We start from the raw sequence: 26,786 nt of genomic DNA, 5'->3' as shown, positions 1-26,786 counted from the left end.
TATCTGCATTAATTTTAATAATTAAATACCCCAGTGGAGCTAGTGACTGCAGTATTATAAAGCCCAACCAGAATATTGTTGCTTTGTTCTTAAATGAGATAATGCATGGCAAGTGTTTAAAATAATGCCCAACATATATAACAATAATAATAATAATAACTGTCATGGTCCACAAGGATCTGTGAAACATGAGTAAAAGTCTTCTCGGTAGTGCAGGGGTTAAAATCTCAGAGCTATCAAGGTATCTCCAGCCACTGCAGCATAAGTTTTGATCCCTGACCAGGAAGCTAACCCACATGGCACAGCAGACCTTTCCTGTCTCACCTGCTGCTCCCTTCAGCAGTGTAATTCGTACATCTACCTGTCCCCCTTCTCCCCCCCACTCTGCCTCTGGTAAATTCTCTTTCCCCCAACCCTTGTACTTCTGGCTTACAACCTTGTTCTTATATATATAAGAAAATAAAAATAAACATTAAAAAATAAGCATGAGTTAAACACATGTTAAACAGACATTACTTTTTTAAATATGGCAAAGATGTGAAAAAGTCATGACTTTTCAAATGAGCATACCAAAGTTTCATTATGTTCCATAAGTTACCATATATGATAGAGCATCTAAGACTCATACCAAGAATTGAAGCCTGATGTAATCACTAGTCACGCTGACTGCCATGTTTTTGCTAACAAATGTATTTGTGTATGTTTAATATCCACACTCTATTTATTTTTTAAAATTTCATCTTTAACGATTACAATGATTCATTTTTTCTTGTTGGCTAGCTTCCTTCCAATATGCATGAGTGGAAATTTATCCTACTGAGTTTCTTGCAAGGAAAAAACAAATAGACAAAAATATTTTGATGTCCTTTTACCTCAATTACATTCTTTAAAAAAATCTTAGGACATGTTTATATTGATTAAAAATTTGGAAAATATTTTCAATGGCAAATGATAAGTGTGTATATAATTTTACTTGTCACTTTTTTCCTCTTATACTTTTTCAAGGAAATATTGAGTTGAACTATGAGAGAAGTAGAAAATTCTTAGATTTTTGTTAATTCTTAGATTTTTTTCACATTATGAAAAAAAATTCACCTACAGTTAGTTTTAGAAATGCTTGAAAATATTGGTTCAAGGTAATGGGAGCTCAGCAGGGAGTGATATCCACTGTGTATAATAACACGTTCTGAGAAAACTGCTACTCATAGCAAGGAAAGCAAAATGTGTGATAGATTTCTATTGTGCTCTTCACAAAAGTGTTTGGGCATTCTTATTTTTCCTCATTGTTGATATTTTGTTTTAACATCTTTTTCCATGATTGGAAAATCTTTTTAAATAGCTGTTTTAAACAACAGAAACAATTCTTGGGTAAAGATCTTACCAGGACTCTGTATAAATGACTATCAATGCTTTTGTTTGGTGTGTTCTCTATTCCTGTATTCATATTTATATGTCTTTATTTATTTTGTAGAAGAACTGGGGAATAGGTTAGCAGTACGTGAGAGAGAGAGAAAGAGGAGTGAGAGAGAGAGAAAGAGGAGTGAGAGAGAGAGAGAGAAGAGGGTTCACCAGAGCCAGAGTGGGAAGCAGAAGAGAGGGATTTAATCAAAGTACACTGCTAAGGGGAGCTGGAGACTGGAGAGTTCTGCTACACCACATGGGCCAGCTCCTTGGCGAGGCATTGGAACTCAGCCTATTCCAGTGATAGTGCTGAGAATTAACCCCAGCACCACCTGGGAGGCACCACCCTCTATTTATAAAAGCAAAAATCCCACCACGTTTTACGATAGTTAGAAATAAGATAAACTACAACTGATTGATCTTAGAAATTTTTTGTGCTCCTATATTTTTTCTCTATTCCTTCTGTCTATAACCAATTATTTTCAACCTCAAATACCCCATTTATATTAAGATTTAAAATGCGATGTATAGTTTTTTTTTTACATTTACAATTTTGACCAACTAATTCCAACACTGCAAAATATTTCCAATGCTAAACAAATATTTAATAAAATAGAAAGGAGAATTTGTGTTTTTAATTATCGAGATAAAAATATATATTAACTTGCACATTGACTTGTTGCAAAATCTATTATTTCCATGAAAACTCCCACTGCAGTAGAATTGCTAATTATCAAAATACAGGCAAAAAGAACTATAGATGTCCCTCCCGGAATACTGTGGTGACAAATCTTTATGAATAATTCTTATGCTTGAGAGCCTGCATTTACACATCTCAGATTAGGATACAGTGCTGTGGTATTTGTTAAAAATCTACAGAATATGTTCAGTGAGCGCTTTGAGTAGAAATCCAGTGTTTGGCCAAATTCCAGTTCAAGTAATTATATTCTCTTTCCCTAAATCTTATCCTGTAATTTTCATTCTTGAATTGGGAAAGAGTTTTAACAGTTATGATCATTTAAGTCTGTGCTTCGATTTTAAATGCTTTCAATGTTTTGTATGGAAGGCTCTGGGTACTGTAAATGCTAAAATGATTTTGACTTAGTTGGTTAGGCTTTAGGGCATATTTTTAAGAAGTTCCATTAAATGGAATAGGGAAATTATACAGACATGAGTTAGTTACAGTACCTTATTTTCCAGGTTCTTGCATTCATTATAGTTTTACTTTTAAGTAAATCCTATATTTTACATTCTTTGTAATTAAAGAAAATTTCTATGTCTTATAGCTTTTCTCTGTCAAACTTCTGTTGCTCATTGTCTCTCAGGCTGAACTACAGAAAGGGGGCACAGACTTTGTGTGATTAACAATATCCATAGTCATGTGCTTATTATGGTGCAGAAGAAGTAAAGTTGCACATGCTTGTATATATAAGTAAAGATTTCTTAAGTTCTTACAATATAAATGGGAGATGACTCAGTGGAAGGGAGTTCAGAATTACTAACTTCATGTATTTTTATGGGTTGAATTTGGAAACAGAGGACAGAGTCACTATAATTGCAACGTACATCTCATTCCATCTGCACTATCCAATATGGTGGTTGTTGAGCACTTGAAATCATCTTGAATAAATTGAGATTTTGCTGTAAATAGAAACTAAACCCTGAACTGTTAACCATCTCAAATTCTTAACTGATTGGATATTACATTAATATTTTAGCTATGTTGGATTAAATGAAATATCTTTTAAAATTAATATTTGCTGTGCCAGTTTACTTTATATGCTTGGCTAGTAGAAAATTTAAAATTGCATATGTGGATCACGTAGTGTCTATTAGACAAGGATGTTTTATATATTTTAAATACTATAGGCAATACACTTTACCCAACCATTTTATTTTTTTGATCTTTCTAAAACTTTGCATTTTCTTGTTAGCAACAATCCTCGTTTAATATCTCTTTCTGTCCAGTGACTAGAAATATACTTTTTGAGGGTGGTAAGTCTCCAAGTGGAGATAGAGGGTACCCTAGGTCTTTTACACTTTAATGAATTGAAAAGCAATAGATTTTGAGTTGTTTATACAGTAATTTTTATCATGGCTCATGTATTTTGCCCTTTTTAAGTTTCGGTTATAACTTAAAATGCTCAGGCACAAAATGCTGACCCACAGGATGCAGCAGACCTCTCCTGTCTCTCCCGCTGTTCTGCTCAGGAATATATTTTAATAGATTTGCTTGTTCTGCTCCTCACTGTCTCTGGTGAATCCTCTTACCCCCTGCACCTCTGGCCTACACCCCAGTTCTTGTATACATAAATAAATGAAATAAATAAATCTTTATGAATGCTTGAGGAGATTGCTTTGTTTCATTTTTTGCATCTTAAAATACTAGACACATGAATAAAATCATGGAATAAATTACATAATGTTACCAGACATTGAATGTAATTTCCTGTTCTAAGGGTTATAGACACTTATTTGTATGGACGATTTAACACAGGTATTAGATTAAAATAATTCCAAGGCAAATCATTAGGGTAATTGAATACTGGTTCTCCTCCCATCATCACAACTACCAAGCAGAAAGAAAGTAGGGAAGATTGGAAAGCACAGCATTATTTTCCCTCCTTCGCTAGATGCTTGTCATTTCATGTAAGATTCATGCAGTCAGATTTCAGAGCTGCTGTTCTTCAGGGCTTATATTGCTCAGTCATGGGCTCCAATACATAATGTATTCTGTAACATTGATAGCAGTTTGAGAACATGAAGCTTGATTGATTGAAGACACAGAAATGATAGAATTTTTCAATTTTTTTTGAATCCTAAGTATTTAGGAAAATAGGATTTTTTTTTTTGTGGTGGTCCCAGATGGATTATAGTGAAAGTGAATGTTGAACAACCCTTTTATTTCTCATTTGTTTATTTTGCTTAGTTGTTTAATTATCTCTGTATAGAAACTGAGGACTCATATCTTTCGGCCTGGAATCCACTGTTATTTTTTCTTTCCCCTAATAACTCTCTCCTATTGAAACAATAGCCCCATTTCTCTTCTGGTTGGGTATCCTCATTTCAGATAGATGAATTTTGCTGGAGAATGTGTGTGCTGTTATACCTCTGATCTCATTCTAAAATAGGCACCTGCTCTAACTGGTCCCACTGGGTTGCTCAAAACCTTTCCTGGGAATTTTGGAGTTGAAGCCAGAGAATATAATTTTAGCTTCTAAATACAATTTGTTTATTAATGTGTTTGTGTGTGTGTGTGTGTCACAAAAATCACTTGGATGAAAGACATCTATAGAACATTTTCAACTGTGGATAATGAAATATGTTGGGTTTTAAAGAAAACAAATTATATCCAAATGGCAATGCAGCTATCAAAATGTAAAAAAAATAATAAAATTTGATATGGAACAATGATTCTTAACACAGACAAATGGCCTCAGTGGGGTTGGGACAGATGATGAGATTGAAATATGTCTGTGGGATAAGAAGAGATGGTAAGTGGAGAGAAAGCATTTTGACAGCGATTAAGACACTGGTTTTACTTTTTGCCTTGTACGTCAGCCATATTGCTGTCATTCCCCCCCCCCCCATTTAAATTGATTTCAAGTTGCTACTGTCACCTGGAATCAGCATAATGCTAAGTAATATCATTATATTTGTTAGCTGATGACTTTCAAATAAAAGGCTTCTCTGTATTCTAGGATGCTGTCATTTGACAGGTCATGTCAGGTCATGTTGCTCCATTCGATGATAGACATTAAACAAGTTGGGAGAACACTGCGTACATTTTAAGGCACAAAGTTAAACTCATAATTACTTTCTGATTCTCAGGTATATAGTGCTGTCCAGCAGAGCTTTCTGTGAATAAAAAATACTCTATTTCTGCACCTCTCAGCACAGTAGCTGCTAACAATATTGGAAAGGTGACAAAGGAGTTGAATTTTAACATTTTATTTTTTCATTAATTTAAATTTGACTTCAAATAGTTACATGTAGGACATCAGGGGCTATAAAGCAAACCTCTTTGATTTATATAATTTAATAACTTCCTAGGCACAAATGCCTCAGATTGATGTTTAAAGTTGCTCTAGTTAATGTGCTGTGGACGTTCCATTTATTCCCATTTTTTTTTTCATTTGTTACTAACTGTGCAGTAGGAAAATAGACCATGAAAAGGACAAACCTTGGGCTTATAAATCAGACAAGTGAGCTGATTCACTCGACAGTGCTCACTTGCCAGGGGAGGAAGTGGCTTTTGGGTTGTTGTCTAATCTCCTGGAACCTCAGTTTCATTACCTACAAAATGGGGTTTTTAACAATCCTTTATAGTGTATCAATTCTAAAAATGAATATATGTATATATATATTTAGACAATAATAAAATATATAGAGTTTGGTATAATATCAAACATTTATTAATTAGTAAAAGTCTGCAATGGGGGCCACCCCTGGTGGTGCAGCAGGTTAAAGCACCGCATTACAGAGCTCTCTGAAGCCACTGCATGACGAGTTCCATCTCTGGCCAGGGTGCTGACCCACATGGCGTGGCAGACCTTCTCTGACAACTTCTGCTGCTCCCCTCAGCAGTGTACTTCAGTAGATCTGCCTGTTTTGCTCCCAAATCTGTCTGTGGTGAATCCTCTCACTGCCCCTGCACCTCTGGCCTAAATTCTGTAAGCATAAATAAATAACTCTTAAAAAAAAAGTCTGCAATGACTGGATTTTTTTTTTCTCTCTTGAATAATTGTGAAAATAACTAAATTATGTGTTTGCTTTAGCTTATGTTACAGAAATGATAAGCCCCACAACTTCTATCTTTAGCAGATTTAATTTTTGCCTCAGTATACTTAGAACATATTTTGAAAAACATGTTTTGATATGAAAACATGGCCAATACATTTTACTAGATATGAGGATATATTACGAAACGAAGTGATGCTTCGTTTAATTGCTATGTTGAAATTTTCTAACATTTTGGAAGGAGGATTTACTCTGTCATAGTGGGAAAGTCTTCTCTTGGCTATCAACAACTACTTATAAGTACACTCTAGTTAGATGGAAGTGCATGGTGAATTTGAATTTGGTGATTATTAAAGGATTTTAAATTTCATTTTGTTCAAATTTAGATGATTTTAAAGTATTCAAGTGATGCTTTTATCACTTAGATTTGTCTGATGTCTGTTACTGCACTCTTTAAGTAAATGAGTCTTTAGTGATTCTTGATTGTACTCTCTTGATTATTCACTCTCTGTATCTCATAAACTGAGAAGCTACTCAAAGTTAACTGTTATATATGTAAAACATACATACTGGCCATATTCTCCTGTAGTGTTACTACCCTGTATCATTTTGGTGATAAAGGGTATCGCTATTTATGGGCAATCTGACCTACATACACTGAAATTTATATCTAGCTAGCTAGCAACTGTTCCAAAAACACTTTTCTGGAACAATTATATTAACAGTATATTTTAGCTTGATATCTTAAGTTGTGAAATTATTTATGGATGTCCCCATAACTAATGGCTGCTTTAGGACATGTGGTGCTATATTTTCATCCTTATTTTAAAACACCTCTTCCATTTTTTGTAAATTGCATTGCTCCTTTTCATTGAGTTATAATTGGGGCATGCCACATATTAAATTTTGTATTTAAAAAAATTGGAACAAATTATTACATTTTTATGGAAAAAAATCTAGTAGAGACCCTTTACAATCAAGCAGAAAGCCATTCTGCTACCAATTTTAACTGAAGTTATAAGCTGTGATGGCTTTATAATTTGTCCTGAACAGCAGAGGAAATGGATTGTTGCTGAAAATGACAATATTTTCCTGGTCAGAAGAAAGATGTCGAAGGCCTGAATTCACATTCTTTAATTGTTTCTCCTATTCTTCTCTTGATCTATCAGCAAAACTAAGAAAGTAGAAAGTGAGAGTGCTCTTTAAATAACTAGCTAGTCTAGATAAATGAGCCGTGGGAAGTATGACTCTTACTTTCATGGCCTCCCTTTGACTTTTTCCAGGCTCTCTGGGCCTGTCAAGTGCGAAAAATCTGAAAAGCCTTACCATCTGAGCATCTCAACTCGAGTTTGGGACCTCAGAGATTCCAGCTGAACTCACCGTGACTAGTCTGGAGCAGGACCGTGCCCTGTCCTTGAACATGGGTCAAATAGCACATTACTACTGTCAGCTCTTTCAGTTGAAACTGCTATAAAATGAGGCCATCAATCTAGTCTCTCTCTCTTTTTTTCTCTTGGTTATTTTTAATTCTTATCATCATACTCTTAAATGACACACTTACGCCTTTAGCAATTTGGGGACCTACGTTGGTGACCCTGAATTACTTAGACTTGTACTTTCTCGTTTTTTCTTTATGTGACTCAGGGAATGTACTAGCATTGACCACAGCTACTAACTGCCCATCATTAAAAGCACACTGGGGGAAATTCATTTCTGGGACAGAACACCAACATTTCCACTCTGGTGCCATGAGATGACCTCTTGACAGACTCACCTTCTCATTTTATGGACCAAACATAACATCTTTACTTCTTCAATAATGCACTCATCCCCACCGACACACACAGGCCAGACAGCTGTGTCACTGTCCTAATGCCTATGATAGACTTGTTTCCTACTATTTCTCTCTGCTTATCTTTTTCAAAATTGTCAAGTTGGTTCACTCCTCTCATCTGTATTTTGGTCTGCATCCCACTCATTTTACCCCTTTTCAGGATATCTTTTAAATCAGTTTGATTTTCAGTCTTTTCTCTACATCTCTTCTGATTATGCATAAAATTTCTTTTGAAAAAACTATTCATTCTTATCACTTAAAAACCATCTCTTCCCTTCTTAATACCTTTGCAAATGAATTGTATTCCATATTTTGTAAATCATTTTTAATAACTTTAAAAATCAAATCAATAACTTCTTCATAGTCTAAAACCCCACATTCAAATTAACTACTCTTCTAAGCTTCCCTCTAAAATTATAATGCACTCATTATCGCCAAATTCAAGGATGTGATTTCAGATATCAAAGTGCTCTAGAAAAAAATAGAATAAAAGCTTTTGTTCCAGTCATACTTTATTTCTACCCGTTACAGGCTATCTACCTCAAGATATTGCTGAGAGATGGAACTTTAACAATTAAGCTAGTGATTCAACTAATATTTATTGCAGTATCTATTGTATGCGTTGCCCAAACCATCTTCTTAATCCTCATGGACTTATTTATTAATTTAATTTTATTTTTACGTAGAAGAATCAGTGTGGAGACTAGAGGTGTGAGGGAATGAGATGATTCCCCAGAGACATGGTGGAGAACAGAACAGGCAGCTTGACTGATATACACTGCTGAGGGGAGCAGCCAGAGAGACCGGAGAACTCTGTGGCCTTGTGTGGGTTAGCTCCCTTGTGGGGCCTCGAATTCTGGCCTTAGAAGTGATAGCACTGAGACTTAACCCTTAAGCCACCAGGAAGACCCATGGACAGCTATTTTAATGAAATACTGAAACTTAGTAATGTTAAGTAACTGATTAAACTCCAGTTCAAATTCAGATGTTTCTGACTTATAGAACTCAAAATTTTAGCTCATATAAACTGTTTCTCACAATTAAGTAGCTAACAGTTTAATGTGAGCATTATAATAACATTAAATATTTGATTATGCTAACCACATATAAGGGTCCCAAATAAGAGAAAGATATGTGTTGTAAAATGGTAACTGCCTGGCTAATGGGTTAGCACTGATGAACTAGTAGACAGTTAGCATTTGACTTGAACATGTTAGTAAATAAATTAACAACCATTGAAAATTATGTGTTAATGAGCAATGAAGAAGAATAGATGAATCCGCATTTCTCTGCAAAGCATAATGGGAATGTCAGGACACAGCAGTTTGTAGTAGCCCATTAACATGCTTCCTTTGACAGATACTCTCTTAAGAAGACTTCACAGACCAATTTAATTGTGTGCATCTTAACCGTTTTAGTCAGGAGCTTTGCTCTCTATAGCAATAGGGATTACTGAGACAAAAATAAAAGGGATGAGTGAACTATTTTCAGTATGAGGTCAAAGTCACACCTAATTTATTTTATCAGGACTTAGGAAAATGGTTATAATGGATGAGAAATATTTTCGGGAGAGAAGAATAACTGCTCTCACAGTTATGCAGCCTAGAGTTTTTATTATTATTAAGATTTATTTATTCAATTATGCACACAAGAACTGGGGTACAAGCCAGAGGTCCAGGGGTTGGGGTGGGAGGATTCACCAGAGACAGAATGGGGAGCAGAACAAGCAGATCTACTGAAATACACTGCTGAGGGGAGCAGCGGGTAGGTCAGAAGAGGTCTGCTGTGCCATGTGGGTCAGCTCCCTGGCCAGGGACTGAACAAGCTGCAGTGGCTGCAGATTGCTTCATAGTGTTGGGTTTTACCAATAGGTCACCAAGGAGAGCTCCCTAGAGCTCTTTTTAATTTAATTTTCTATATGCATTTTTTTTAATTATTACAAAAGTTTATTTTTACAACATTTTGCACATTTTTTTCCCATCTCAATTGTAATCCCTGCGGGTTTCTCGATATGCATTTTTAAGTGCTTGATGAATTTATAGGGCCATGTCTCAATATTCTTAGATATTCAAAACAGTTATTCAAATTAATCCTTTTCACAAAGTGAAATAGATGTTTACTTAGAACTGATGTAGAATATATTTCATGTCTTTGACTGCCCTTTGTTTCTTAGAATAATATTTCAAATCACTGTTTTTCTTTTTTTTTTTATAACAAATCATTCACCTTTTCACTTTGTCTTGAAAATCACATTTAATGTATGTGAACAACTTTATGAAATTTATTCAGTGTGGATGCAAGAAAGACTATATTTAAAAGAAAACATAAGTTACTAAATTATTTCCAAATCTGAAATTAAGTAAAATACATAGCTCAAGGGCTATTGATTTGCACATTCACATACATGTGTACATGGGGACTATTCACTTATTGTTAAAATTCGAGGGAGCTTAGGAAGATAATCAGTATAAAAGAATGATGTAGTCAGAGAATCATTTATTTTTATAGAAATGATTTTCTAGTCTATAGACTTCATTTTAATGATCACAAAACAAACAGCTGTCGTAGAGAAATAGTTTAACATGATTGAAGTGAATTATTTATGTCCCATCGTAATACTTAAACTACTGTACCTTATTTGTAAACTCGTCTATCTTTGAAGGACCTGATAATGGTAGAAGATACCTTAGAAGAGGGGTTTTCAGTCTCATTGTACTGGCACATATGTAGAAATCCTTTGTTGTGGAGAACGGTCTTGTCCATTTTAGGCCATTTAGCAGCGTCTGTATCCACTAGATGTTAGTAGCAGTATCCCCAAGTTGTGACAATCAAAAGTGTCTCCAGATGAAGCCCAAATGAGGGCAAAATCACAGCATCAATGTTCAGAGTAATGAAATAGGAAAACAAGAACTTAACTTCCAACATCCCATTGCAACTGTTATTTTCCAGATCACTGGTGACCTGAAAGGTACATGGCATTTATTAGATGAACTTTCTAACTAAAAGTTCCCTTTTCATTTAGCTCCAAGGCAACCACACTCTCACCATATTGAAAGGAGAGGATTGAATAAGCCACTTGGATTCTGTAGTTGCTATGCTGGGAAATAGAGTGATCTGGATTTTGAAATAAAATGGAAGCAATATAATTTATGGTTCACTGATGTAGAAAAGCACTAAATTATAATATGCAAAATTAATGTATATATTGAACATGGCTATTTAAAATTTCTTAAATTTGCTAGTTTAGTATCAAAAAGTTTGCATCTGTACTGCCAAAAATAAAAATGTCAGTAGTCTTTGGCAGTTATCTAGCTGTGCATTATTAGGTAAATTGGATCTATTTGAATAATAATACTATTATTTGTTACAAATTATTTTTTTCAGCCAAGCTTTGATTATTCTAAGACTTTACATATAAGCTATGCTTATTAAGATAAATGTGTATAGCATTTTGTAGAAAGGCTAGCCTTCCAGAATATTTATGCGTGTCACCGACAATTTGTTCCAAAAGATTTAATGTTTTTTAAGGATTTGTTGGCACATACAGACTCATTCAGTGTTGTACAAGGTGCTTTTTGCTTTAAACAACTGAACACCAAGCAAATTTAAAAGTAAACTAATTCATCATTCATATAAAGAAATCTAAGGCAATCAGTGTGGTGCCATCTGGCTATTAATTGTGTTTTAAGGACTCTTTCGACCTCTACATTCTACTAGTTTCTGAGTGGCTTTGACTGCAAACTTCAATGCATCATGACTACAAACTAGTATATACCTAGTTTGGCAATGTCCAGGAGAGTAAGAGGGGTTATTTACTTGTGGATCTTGGTTAGGAATGAGAAACGTTGCCCCAGAAAATCCGAACACATAATTAGCTCACATGGCCCAACTGGTTGTCATGGCCTTTCCTAAAATAAAAATTGGTTAGGATAATGTAATTATCATGATTGACTTAGAATTAAATTATTTGACATAGAAAGGAACACATACAATAATGAAGCTGTTGTCTGAATTTATTTTTTAATGATTTGAAAAATTTAGTACCATGAAATTTACCCAAATAAAATGCTTATGAAAATGTCATTATTGATTGGGATAAGAAAACTTTTTTTTTTTTAAAGATGTATTTATTTGTTCATACAGAACTGGGGTACAGGCCAGAGGCTCAGGGGCGGCGAGAGGCTTCACCAGAGACAGAGAGGGGAGCAGAACAGGCAGATCTGCGAAGTACATTCCTGAGGAGAGCAGCGGGCGGGCCAGGAGAGGTCTGCCACGCCATGTGGTCACCTCTGGGGCAGGCGGAAATCGAACTCATGCGGAAGTGGCTTTGGCTTCTCAGTTCTGTGCCTTAACCCGCTGTGCCACCAGGGAGGGCCGGGATAAGAAAACTTTTAAGTACTTTGTTTTTAAAATCCTCTTGATCATATTATCTCATTTCACACTTAAAGAGAAATAAAAGCAGTTTTGCATTTTGAATATATATGAATTAATTGTTCGGCAGTGTTATCTAACCTGTCTTCTCCATTGGCTTAAATTATCTCTGTTACATACAAGCATATCCTTCAGAACTTCTGGAATCATGTTATGTGCTTTCCACTAGAATTATTGGGTTTCTCACAGAAGCTTAAGCTACATATTGAAGAACATTTAAAATAGCTTTTTTCATTTCTTTCTTCTTTCAGTGTAATTCACTTCTTTGCATCAGACCCTAACTATCATCTGAGTGGCTAACACTCAGGGATAGAAAAATAATTATTTTGTAAGCACCTTCTGAAAAATTGATTAATACAATAATGTTGTATATTTATACAATCAGCTTTTTAGCTGCTTTCTTATCTGGTTTTAAATGGATCATGGGATAGTATAAGATATTAGATGAGCTTATAAATGAAGCAAAGATTTAAATTTAAGCACAGAATCCCTTCATATTGTAGAAAAGTAAACTACATGTAAGCTCTATTTGAAAATGAGTCTATTTAAGTGAAAATTTACCCTCCAGTATATTTTTTCATACCACAGTATAACAAATTTGTTATTGTTCAATAATTTAATGAAATAATTCACTTATAAGTCATGTTAATTGAAGATCACACAGCTACCTTAATTTAGACCACTCCTTTGAAATTTACCCCTTCTTCTTGAATACTTGACTACTGTGAATGTTTGGAAGAGAAAACATCTGGTATAAAAATCACTCTTCCCTCCATCCTCCATCTTAGTCCCAGTAACTTCTGTCTCTATTTTTGTTTTGTTTGTTTTTTTGTTTGTTTGTTTGTTTTTTGTCCTTTTCTGTAAAAGCATTGACATTTCCAGGAATGTCTGGGTGCAGAAGTAATGCAGATTTATTTTTAATTAAGGCAAGTCTTTATTATCAGCAGGAACACATCAAGAAGCAAGACTCTTCTTCATTTCCCCCCAACTTTAAGTTTTCATGATATGGGCTGAATGTATATTTTTATTTACTGGTTATATAACCTTCATCTCCCTAGAGAAAATAAACAGTAATCCTGAGTAAAGGGAATATCTTACTACTTCTTTCTCCCACTGAAAACATGTTATTAAATATCTAGCCTGGAAGAAGTCATAAATGTAATCCTAAATATAGCTATTATGCTTTAGTCACCTCCGCAGTCTTTCTCTTTATCTCTCTCAGAGATAAAATAAATCTTCAGTAAAAATATGTTCTGTGTATAAACAATAACTGAAGCAATAAGAATGTTAAAGGATCTTGTTCAATCTTAGAAATTCAGTAAACTAGAGGTAAAGGTTATAGCAAAAGTTACTCAATGTAGTAGATCTGGATATCAGGTTACTGCCTGAATATCATTATGGTTTTATTACTTCCCTCTTCTACAACCTGACCTTAGACCTTAGATCCTATTACATCTTCAGAAACTGTGAAGTGGAAAGGAATCTTGTAGGAGCCTGCATTCTAGTTATCTAAAAGTCACCCAGGAAAAGTGCTTGGATATTGGTCACTTAAATAAAATATAGTATTATATACAGTGCAAATTTATTTTCTCATTGATTTAGATTGGTTTTAAAGTACCATTATTTAAAACTAATTCTAAAATAAATCCAGGCTATTTAAAATGTTAAATATTGAAGCATGATATTAATAAAAAATGGTTATTTAATTTCTAGATGTTTTAATAGAGAAGGGTCAATTAAGTTTAGACTCAATAGAAGATTAATCACAGAATAGATGGATATGTTTGAATACATAAATATTAACATAATAAAATAATGCATATATTAGTGTGTGGTAGTATATAATAGTGAACATACAAAAATAAAATATTTTACTAGGTATATTGGGATATGTATTATTATTTTATAATTGACATATATTTTTAAAATTTGATGTCAGGTAGCAGTATTGTGATGCTGACAACTAATACAGCCAAATTGAAATTTCACTTAAGAATTTGAAAACATAAGTACATAAATAGCATAAGTACAAATCCATCTAAAGATGAATTAATAAAAATACAATGAACTTTCAGGAATTTAGATACTTTTCTTCATTTGATGCCATGAATGACAAACACCCCAGAAAGAAATGCAGTGTTAGTGATTTCTATTCTGATTTGAGAACCACTGAATTATAGGGGTGGAAAGTGGCATAAACACATCTGGACACTAGCTAAAGGTTGGGATAATTCCTTCCTTCAGTTTTTGTTCAGGAGGATTATTTTAAATGTCCATTTTATTGTTCCTTCCTCATAACACATTGCAAGAATAAAGTTTCCATTTTTAGCATATTAACCCATCAAATCCGAGATGGGATGATACGTAAAGCAGAATTATGTGCAATGCAGAATGAATTTTTTTCGTATATCACTCACTTGAAAAATATTTAACAATAAATCATTAGAATTTGTGTTTTAGTTTCTGATGAATTGAGACCACCTAACTTAATTCCACACAATGCAAACACACACATACATTTTATATAGGGCCACAAGTACAGTGATGTGCCTAGGTTGACAGAATGATAAGATACTGCCTATGTGCCTGGTTTTTGAATTGCTGCAATATTCTGATATTTTTTCAATGATATGACTCTTATAGTATCTTGTTAAATTGCTATTAAGTGACCTCTCTGCGCTGAGGTTACTGAAAGATGAAGATAACAATTTCTTATGATTGAAACTGATTGAAAATTATTATCTTACAAGAGGAACATCCTTAAACTACTCTTTTTGATCTGTGTAATTTTCAGGGAAAAAAATGGTAAGAGGAGTTTTTTTTTTCATTCTTTCTTTAATCTGTATTAAATTTTGAAATTAAAACATTTTCATATTTTTAAAACTTTGAAATTGTTAGTATGTTTTGAACACTTGTGTAGATAGGCTTAAAGCAAGAGTTTTATATATTTAGTTTTAGTCCTTGTAGAAAAAATAGTAGAATTGTCATTTTCACCTCTTATTTAGATATTATTACATTCTAGTGTGGGAAATTCATATTAGTAAATAAGAGTTAAATATTTATATATCGGCAAAAGTGTGTTTAAAACAATGGAGACCTCATAAAATTATCCTTTATGTTTTGCTCATAGTAGGAAGTCAAAATCAGTGTAGGGGTCAATCTTTTCACTGTATGGATCTGTAAACTCTAAATAAAACTGGAAATAGGGTGTCAAATAATGCTGACCAAGCAGTGGGGAAAAAGTCAATAAAAAGAAATGGAGGAATAATACAAGTTACCAAGGTAAACTTGCCTCATATTTATATCCTTTCATGCTATTTTTAAGAAAAAAGTAATGACAACTAAAATGTATTCAACAAAACAAAGTAACCTTATTAATGGTGAACATAACATCTAATTATAACTGAAACTATAGTTTTTGAGTCATATTTTCAACTTTAAAAAGGAAAATGAAGATTATGATGTGTAAATGAAATTAGAAACTCTTTCTGTGACAGTCAAAGACTGTAATAACTATCCAGAATATATTTTCATATGATCAAAGTAACATAGGAATAATAACAGAGTAGCAAACAAAAATTAAATTAAGAGACCAACCCATCAATGTCAGTATTACTTGCTGCCACTGCTTCTTGCCAATATAACATAGTTGCTTCTTTCAGGAAAATTTAAAAGGAAGCTATATGAATCATCAATAAAGCAAATCACAATAATCACAGCATCTTGATTTTTTTAATAAATGGTAGCTCTTAATCTGAAGTAGAATAAAAACATTTTTTGAAATTGGTTATCTAATGCTTTTCAAGTGAGATTTTAATAAATATACCAGTTTATCTCACAGTTTTTAGTAGACATTTTAGACAGTATCTCACTAGAAGGAAGTGACCAATAAGAAGAGTTCCATATAGCATGCTGTGTTTATTTTGTACCATCAACCACAAGGATTATTGTAAAGGTCAAGGGAAAACAAACAATGCTTCCGAATTCTGATTATGTTAGCTTTGAATCCCATTTATCGCAAATCACTCATATCATTAAAAGTAAAATGGATTTTACTTTACTTTTCTCAAATCAACAGAACCCGTATGGTAAGCTAACATCAAATCGAGTACTATTCTAGAAATCATGCAACCAACTGTTAATCTGCCTCATATACTATATTGTACCCTGTTGCTCTTCAACAAGTGGATTCAAATTTAGTGGTTTAACTTTCACATCCTATTCAACTTGGTAGCAAAAGTTCTAGTCAGAGAAATTAGGCAATGTACTGTTATCAAAGGAATACAGATTGGGAATGAAGAAGTAAAGCTATCATTATTTGCAGATGACATGATATACACTGAAAACCCTAAAATACTCCACTAAAAAGTATTTGAGACAATGAATCAGTTCAGAAGAGTGGCAGACAAAATCAATGTGTAAAAATCTGTTGTGTTCCTACATGCATACAAGCAAGGAATGCCAGTGAATTCTAGGTCACTGGGAGGAGATGTTTATTTTTCAGATCTTCTGCCAATATTTTATCTATGACTTCTAGCCTCCAGAACTGAGAAATAATACATTTCTCTTGTTTCCCGCCACCACGCTTAGTAATTGATTATAGGTGCTGTAGCATGAAATATAGTCTCTAAATACAAAGTTGTTGGAAGATACACTTTGAGTGCTAGAATTTTCAAAAGAACTTTACAAAAAACTTTGGTAGTCATGTTTTATAAACTATATAATTTGAAATACTTTAATTCACATATTAAGATAGATACATCTTTAAAAGACCACATTGGTATCATATCCAAAGGAGAACTCTCATTTGCTATAACAATTAAAATGCAAATACTTGATCTTTAATATAAAATGTTGCTTTGGAGTTCAGTAAAATTTTATGGGATTACAAAAAGGCTTACTCTAGTTCTGTTGTTGGTGGACTAAGCAAAGTAAATGTGTAAACCCACTGTGTTTATAAATTCGCTGTGTTTATTGATTAAATAAAAAAATAAGTTTATGAGAAAAATAAAAGATTGAGTTTTACATTACATTGTTTCCCTGAGTAGCAAATATAAACTTATAAATCTATTCACAATAAGCTGTGTTTTGAAGAGGATACTAATAGTGTCTGTAAATTATTTATTGGTTTTTATAACATTTTCCATTATTTATATATTTTTTTGAATTTTTGCTAGATGAAAAAGTAAAGTTCAAATGTTAAGACCTGGTCTTCATTAACATTTTTCAGGGAGACAAGCACATACTTCCTGATGCACTAAATAGCATAGCAATGCAAATAAGCAGGAGGCTTTGTTTACATATGTCATTTCTTGATTTCTTTCTTTTTTTTTTTTTTAAAGATTTATTTATTTATTCATACAGAACTAGGGTACAGGCCAGAGATGCGGAGGGTGAGAGGATTCACCAGAGACAGAGTGGGGAGCAGAACAGGCAGATCCACGAAGTACACTGCTGAGGGGAGCAGCGGGCGGGTCAGGAGAGGTCTGCCGCGCCATGTGGTCACCTCTTGGGCAAGCGGGGATCGAACTCATGTGGAAGTGGCTTAAGCTTCTAGTGCAGTGCTTTAACCCGCTGCGACACCAGGGAGGGCCATTTCTTGATTTCTTTGTTTTCTCTAAATTGTTCTAGCTATTTCCCATATTCAGTGTTTTATTTACTAATTGTATTTTATGTTTATTTTCTTCCAATACCTCCCCCCAATATAGATTCTAATTTAAGTAAATTTGGCTTCAGTATCATTTAGAATAATCTACTATTAACTTTAATTTTTGAAATCATATTACAAATAATTTTTATCCGTAGATTAAGTCCTGATATCACTAAATTCACCATGATGATTAAAGAAAGATGTAACCAAATCTTTAAATTTAAGATCAGAAAATAACTGCACAATTTTAATAATATATATTCTAAACTGTGTGCTTTCAGATGTAACATAATGGAAAATTTATTTTATTTTCACCAACTTTTCTTTGGTAGTGAAATACAGACTTCTAAATTTATGAATTCTCAAGACCATACATTTGATTATTTAAAAAGCAGGTGTTTTTACGACCTGGTTTATGATTCTAAACAGCAGTCTATGCTCTTTCATATTTTAAAAAATATCATATTTGGAATGATAAGGAAAGGAAGGAGCATTGCAGAAAAGAAGGAAGGCGAGGAGAGAGGAGGTTAGGAACCATGTCTGGAATTGTAAGTGGAATTGACCAAAGACATAGGAAGAGGGGAGAGAATAACTTATGCACTAAATGGAACAGGTTAAATGGAAAAGATGAGGTTAAACAATGGCAAACAGGAAGTACAGGAATTAAGAGTTGTTCCTGCCTCCATCAGTGAATAGTGATTGCAGACAACACTCACAACAAACAAATATGTTCTGAGCAAAATGGGTTTAGCTCATTATACAAGAGAAGAATGTTAACATTTGCCATTATTTGGTAGGTTATGTTTCTGAGTTGGGGAAAATTCATTATTATTAGTTTATATGGAACATTTTAAGCCTGGTATCATACTCTACAGCTGTGTTTCTCAAACACAGATCTCTATCAATCATATATACATTAGTTAGTTAAAATACAAATATTAGGCTCTACTCTCAGCATTTCAAATTTAGTAAGTCTGGGTAGGACTTGAGCATTTGTATATCTACTATCTTCTTGCTTATTGGTCTGAAAATCACTGCTTTGGAGCCATTCCCACTCTAACAACTCTCCTGCTCTGTTAGGGCATTCTGATAGGATGGACTGGAAACTTCTGGTAAAAGTGGAGGAAGGATTAACTAAGTATGCAGAGTAGGCTTTTAATTTATTCATGGACAGTGACAGCTGGGAGGAGAAGGGATTGTGGAAATGCACTGTCGATATAACATGAAAATACCAGAAGGATTAATCCCAAGAGGACAGGGACCACTATTTTTTCCAATGAAGTGGTGAGTGAATGACCCCCAAGGTCCTGTGGAGAAGAATTAGAAGAGAGGTGTGACCTCATGTTTCAGAGTCACCGGAAGCTAAGTCTGAAAAGTCTAGCTTGCACATAAGAAAATTAACTTTGAGAGTTTTAGTGAAAGTGGTCCTGAAGTAGCACTATGATTCTGAGCTAAAGAAGGAATGAAAAGCAAAGCAAATAGCGTTTTAAGATGCTTGAGCATGTATGGGACAAGCTAGAAGAACCGAATACCTTTTGCATTTTGTGGGTAGAACTTTTTTTTTTAAATACTTATTTATGCATACAGAACTGGGGTACAGGTGTGAGGTGCAGGGGCGGTGAGCGGATTCACCAGAGACAGAGTGGGGAGCACAACAGGTAGACTGACAAAGTACACTGCTGTGGGGAGCAGCGGGTGGGTCAGGAGAGGTCTGCCTCGCCATGTGGTCACCTCCGGGGCAGGCGGGGATCAAACTCATGCAGAAGTGGCTTTAGCTTCTTAGAGCTTTGCTTTAACCCAATGTGCCACCAGGGAGGTGGTGCATTTGAAGTTTTTATCTGCTGAGAGTAAAGATCTGGTAAAGCGAGAGGCTAGAGAAAGAGGAGGCAGTGGCTAAGTATTTCTAGAAGCGGAAACACCTGACTTCATAAATCTCTTTTGGAAGTGAGAGGATTTCAGGGTGCATAGCAACCAGGAAGCTATTAAATGTCAAATACTGCCTCAAAGGTGTTTCTTGGGACTGGTGTATGGTAATTTATTTTGACAATTTCATTTTATCTCAGTTATAATGAGAAATTGAAGTTTGAGAAGTTTAGGGCAAATTTTTCTTTTCTGAATTATTCAAGGTATTGCTATTCATCATCACTCTCTTTTTGTACATGTCAATTACATGAATAATTGGTCACCAGCTAAGAATTTTCCCCACACTATTTCTTGTTTTTCAGGTGGCTTCCTTGATTTATTTTTTCCTATAATATTAAACAACATTCTTGGAAATATTACAGAATACAGAGAGGATAGGTTTGACTCAACTAAACATGTATGTATTTTTGTTTTATTTTTTGCTTTTGTTTATTTTGATATGGTAGATTTCAACCAGGATACCAAACTTGAATAGTAGTGTCTCTTAAATGATCACATGTACAAGAAAGTGGCAATGCTTGAATTTGAACCACTCTTCAGGAATACTTTATTGGAAACCTTTATATAACCTTCTTTTAAGCTTTATTTTTCCCAGTGCATAATAAGTAAATGCATAAATAATTTTCAATAGGTAAGGCTAGAGGTATTATCAGTAAGGCAAGTTTTCAGTGTACTTTGCAAAAAACAATCTGCGATTACAATCAATAGAGTATCTTGACTCAGAAAGATATTAATTTTGAACCTTAATTAAGTGCAATCTAGGATAGATGATCTGAATAGATACAGATCACTATATTTTAACTTTAACACAATTACCGATGCATTTGACATGTTCCTTGGAATTTTGAAAGTTTATCCTGAGTGGCTTATCAGATAGAAAACCACACTACCATCTTTAGGAGATTATTTGTGACAGTAAATCAGTAAAGCTATACTTTTCCTTATGAAATGATGCTGCCTTCAGTGATACATGGATATCATTGATGTTATCTGTTATTACAGTCATGTATTGATTAATGATGGGAAAACCTGAAAATGCATTTTTAGTCAATTGCATCACTGTGTGAACATCATAAAGAGTAATTACAGACCTAGATGGAATAGCGTACCATCCACCCAGGCTTCAGGTTAGAAACTATAGGAACCACCTTCATATAGCGGGTCCTTCTTTCACAGAAATGTTGCTATGTGGTGCAGGAGTGTATTCATTAACTTGTAAATTCCTATGTCAGACATCTATATTGACATCATTCATAAGCAATTTCCTGTCACTATCTTGAAGTATCATCTACTGCTTTAAATTCAATTTAAATGTTCTATCTTCCAATCTTTTGTATTTTCACTTGTTTTCAGATTTCTTCAAGACAGGAATAATTTTATTAAATTTCCTTCTACTGCCCTTAATACTTGTTCTACAAGTTTTAATTTAGAATAACACTTCTCTTATTGAGCACACAGATTTTTTTTTAAAGCATCCCCTTACTTCTGAAAACTCTCTTTATATACTGGTTACTTAATTGTTTGGTAGCAGAGTATCTAGTTCTATTTATTATTACTCTAAGTCTGATATTGTTACTGCTTTGAATACAAGATGAACCTATTTGCAACAGGGAAAATGCTTTGTTGAATTGGTTATTCCTTAACACTCATGACCTGAAAATATTCAGAATATAGTTTATAATACTAATATTTCTCCATATTTTCTAAATGAATTTTCTAGTAATTATGAATCTACCATATATCATCTCAGTATGTTTGCTTTATTCTCCAAATGTTAGCCATAAGAAATGGAGAATGATTGATATATGTGAATATTATATCAGTGACATATCTGCCTGAAACAATGATAACCTCGCTGATGCCAATTACAGTGTTTTTGTCTTACATTATTGCTTTATAATCTTTACTGAGGTATTCTATCTCCACTCTGATAGGAAAAAGTTCATCTATTACCCTTGAAAAATTTTTAAATAATATGTTTACTATTTAAACAAAATTGAAGATAATTGATGGAGAACTTGGAATGATAGTTTTACACAAATTGTCTTTTGTATTATTTGTAGTTGTAGTTACATTTATGACAGTAATTTTGCATTTTATACATGCTCTTTATTCACAGCAGTCATATTATTTTTGTTAAAGATTTTATGAGTGAATATGTTAAAATTGCCTGTGTAGGTATTTTATAGGACATGTTTTTTTTATGCCCTCAATCCTTTCAAAGCAAGGATTGTCACTATAAATCATTTTTGTATTTCTCCATAGTTGGGTTGACATGACATGGTTTCTTTGAACAGTAGATGATCACCATTGTCTATTCTCTCAATTGGGAAAACGTGGAGTTAGTTGGTGAACATGAATTCTAATAATAACACCCATAACTAGAAATAAATAGCATACCGTTTTCTTTTATTTTTTCTTTTTTTTTGGGGGGGGGAAAGGAAGGAAATTGGCATCACAGTTTTTTTTAAAGAGTTATTTATTTATGCATGCAGTGTTGGGGTACAGGCCAGAGGTGCAGGGGTGGTGAGAGGATTCACCAGAGAGAGAGTGGGGAGAAGAATCGGCAGACTGATGAAGTATACTGCTAAGGGGGGGAGCAGTGGGCGGGTCAGGAGTGGTCTGCCACGCCATGTGGTCCCCTCCGGGGTGGGCGGGGATCGAACTCATGCAGAAGTGGCTTTAGCTTCTCAATGCAGTGCTTTAATCTGCTGCCACCAGGGAGGACTGCTTTTGTACTTTTATGTATTGATGCATTTCTTATCTACTCTGGAGCCACGGTGAATTTCCACATTCAGTCTTGAGAAGGAAGCATGTGAATGAAACTGAAGGGCTGAGTCTGATGGAGGGTAGAGCAGCAAGAGCCTAAAATAGCCTAAGTCAAGGTAAGAAGGACAGAAACAGAGGAGATCAAAGTGATAAAAAATTGGAAAGTTGACATGAATTATATTAAGTTTCTTCGCATAGATTTGTTATTGCCATCTGAACATTTAGGAAAAAAGTAACAGAACAGCCCATAGAAACTAGCATTTCTATTTCTTGAGCAATGAATGCCAAGTTGTCCTTTTTTCCTACGGGAAAAGAACTTAACATACTTGTAAAACAGGGCATAATGCCACTTTGATGAAGCATTTTCAAGAATAACTAGTACATGAAATATGAGCAATTTGTCTATTTAAGATTTAACTAGGATGGCAGCTGGCGTTCAGAAGGATTCATTGACATGAATTTTAAAGTTGAAAATGCTACATAAGCAATCATGAAATATAGACAGTCAAAATAAATGAGACAGTCTCTTAAGGTATAAACTATTCACAGGAACACTTCAACTCTGAAACTGCACAGTGTTTCAGAGTGAGTTATATGGGTATATCTAGGTATCATTAGGATAAATTTATTCAATTAAGGCTGAACTTCGGAGATAGGAATTCTTTGAAATGTAATGGAGCACTCACTGAAAGAAAAGTAAGGGAATAATTATGTTGGGTTTATAAGTGATTATGGAAATCTTCTGATAAGAAAGCTTTTCAATAAGACGTGTGTTTCTCATTATGGGACCTAAGCTTTGAAATCCCTTTAACATCTCAATCCAGCCAATTTACATTTTGGATTAAATTATATTATATATACACACAAAAGAAATATCACATCCAATATATAATTGCTCAGAGAAATTCAGAGACTGGCAAATAGCAAATATTGAAAAATCTTTCCCATCAGGGAAATATTGGTACAACTACCAACGGGTTATTGCTCCTGTTTTGAAGTCACATAACTCTTCGTGATAAACATTTTAGGTAAAAAAAAATATTGCCAATAAAATAGACACCATTTTCCTCTACCCTTTCTGTGTAGAAAATCCAAGTCCTCTGTATTGTGTTAGGTCCGAGTTTTACTGCAATTGAATAGTCCTTGATTCTCCATGGGTTTCAAATTTTTACAGAGAAACCAAGAATTTCTTTAGTATTTCCACACTGGCAGCTCCAGAAGTCCCTTCATGCTTCATACCCTTGTTCTTTGGGTGTCTGGGTAAAATGTTCTCTACTTCTCAGGTAGACGTTACCTTTAGCACGTTCTCCAGGGACTCTCTGGGATTTCAGCCTTCTCAGATTGCCCTGGCCTCACTGCAGCTCCGCCCCCGACCCATTTCAGCTGGTCACTGCTTACTGGTAATGAAAGCCACAGGCACCTCAAGGGGCCCCTGTCCACGGCTGCTCTGACACTTGTCTATTTTCAGATCCTCAAATCTGTGACTGGAGTACTTACATTCCCACTGACTGAATGACATTCTTCTTTCTCGGCATCCTTTATAGCATTGTTGTTGGGGGTCTTTTTAATATGTGCCATTCACATGGGTGTGATGATCTCTCATTGAGGGATTTTTTAAAACAAGATTTATGTATTCCTATGACAGCTGGAGTGTAGGCCAGGGGTGCAGGGTGAAGGGGTGAGAGGATCCACCAGACAGAGTGGGGAGCATAAGAGGTGATGGACTGAAACACACTGCTGAGGGGTGCAGCAGGTAAGACAGGAGAGGTCTGCCATGCCATGTGGGTCTGCTCCCTGGCCAGGGGTCAAACTCAGGTTGCAGTGACTGCCCCTTGTTTCATAGTGCTGACACTTAATCCTCTGAGCCACCATGGAGGCCCACATTGTGGTTTTGACCTACAATTCCCTTATTATTTACAAGCAAGGATGAATAGTTTTCCATGTGTCTGTTGGCCAAAATTTTTCTCTTTGGTGATCTGTCTGTTCAGATAAGCTACCCATTTATTATCTGGGTTGTTTTAATTTTCTGATATTTTCTACTTACCTTATGTTTTCATCCATTTAGGTCTCTGATGTCATTTTTCCCTGCTATTAACCATAAACATTCTTGAATATACAGCATGATATATTTTACTGCTTGTAGAAAATCTCAGCCATTATTTATTTATTTATTTGGTGTGCGTATGGAACCGGGGTACAGGCCAGAGGTGCTGGGGCAGTGAGAGGATTCACCAGAGACAGAGCAGGGAGCAGAATAGCAGAACAGGCAAATCAATGAAGTACACTGCTGAGGGGAGCAGCGGGAGGGTCAGGTGAGGTCTGCCACGCCATGTGGGTCACCTCCTGGGCAGGTGGGGCAGTGCTGTGCTTTAACCTGCTGCACCACTAGGGAGGGCCCCATTATTTTCTTAATAGCCTATCAATGTAACCTCTGTCCTTTCTTTAATTACATAAACTAGACCCTTTTATCTGACCCATATTTTATCTTATGCTTTCTCCTTTATTTTCAGTGTTCCATTTCTTTTGGTTCTTCATTTCATAGACTTTTCTCCTGAGTATTATTCCAATCATCTGTTCTTCTTTACCTAACCCATGAGTTAGTCATCTTTTCCTATAAAAGTTCAAGAAGCATCTGTCTTAAATCTTTATGATTATACAGCCTGTTTAAAATAAAAAAAAACACTGTATTATAAAAAGAGTCATAACATTAACTAGATGAATATACTTGTTTCCTGATAAAAACTTATTACCAAACAAAAAGTTTGACAGATTGGGACTATGTGTGCTGGTTTGCCAATCCTTTGTCTAATATAATCCACTGAATTTATAACTTCAATTATTGTAATGTTCATGTCTAGAATTTACTTTTGACCCTATTAATAGAATCTAGTTTCCTGATGAAATCTAATATGCCAGTTGTTTTCTGAGCTTATTAATTGAAATTATTTTAACATGGTTGTCTGATGATTCCAATATTTGTATCATCTCTGAATCCAATTCTATATATTTTTTCTTAATCATAACTCATGCTATGCCTCTGAATAATTTATGTATGTTGAAAGCAGCTATAAAAAATGATAAAGGCTCTGAATGAGACATTCTATTTAGCATATAGTTAGCACAGGCAAGACCACTTTGGAGCAATTCAGGCTTAAGCTGAATACTAGTATTTACAAAACCTTGGTGCATTTCTGCTTTTCCCCTGCTCCTAGGGTTAATTGTTTCAGGAACTCCAGTTAAAGTGTTGGGAATTTGGGCCCTCCCTGGTGGCATAACAGGTTAGGACAGAGCACTGCAAGCTAGCCACAGCCACCTCAGTGCGAGTTCGATCCCAGCTCCATAGGTGACCCACATGGCGCAGCAGACCTCTCCTGACCCTCCCGCTGCTCCCCTCAGCGGTGTACCTCATCCATCTGCCTGTTCTACTCCCCACCCCGTCTCTCTGGTGAGTGCTCTCACGACTCCTGCACCTCTGCTCTGTTCCCCAGTTTTGTATGCATAAATAAATATCTTTTTTTAAAAAAAAGTGTTGGGAATTTAAATATATATTCATTGAAACATCTTATGTGTTACATGTCATTTATCTGGTATTCTGTAATGCTGAAAACTCTATTTAAATATGTGCTTCTTTGTTATTGGAACTTATATGATATTTCTGTCCCTACACAGCTTATAAATCAGCACATACCTAGAGGAGATATGTAGCGAGCTCATTTAGATGACTTTCCTTTTCACAAAGACCTTGACTATCCTCAATTGGCTGTCCTAGAAGATGAGGAACTCTGAATTTCATCTACCTGCCATCAGAAATGGGAGAAACTGTTCAGAGCCGGTGTCTCCTAATAGCCATTCCTGGAAGTCAGTTGTATGGCTTATGGGTGTCCCTGTTTCAGCTTAGAAACAGATCTGTGCCCTGGAGTGAAGCCGTGTTTTCTCAGGAGTCCTTGGTGAGAGTCTCAAGAATCTCTTCCTGGATGACAACTTTTAAAATATCAGGTCTTTGGTGTCATCAAAGAAGTGTTTGATGTTTGTTAGATT

The sequence above is a fragment of the Condylura cristata genome, unplaced genomic scaffold (genome assembly GCF_000260355.1).
Source record: "Condylura cristata isolate star-nosed mole 26May11 unplaced genomic scaffold, ConCri1.0 scaffold00014, whole genome shotgun sequence".
NCBI lineage: Eukaryota > Metazoa > Chordata > Mammalia > Eulipotyphla > Talpidae > Condylura > Condylura cristata.
This window is presented reverse-complemented; position numbering follows the sequence as displayed.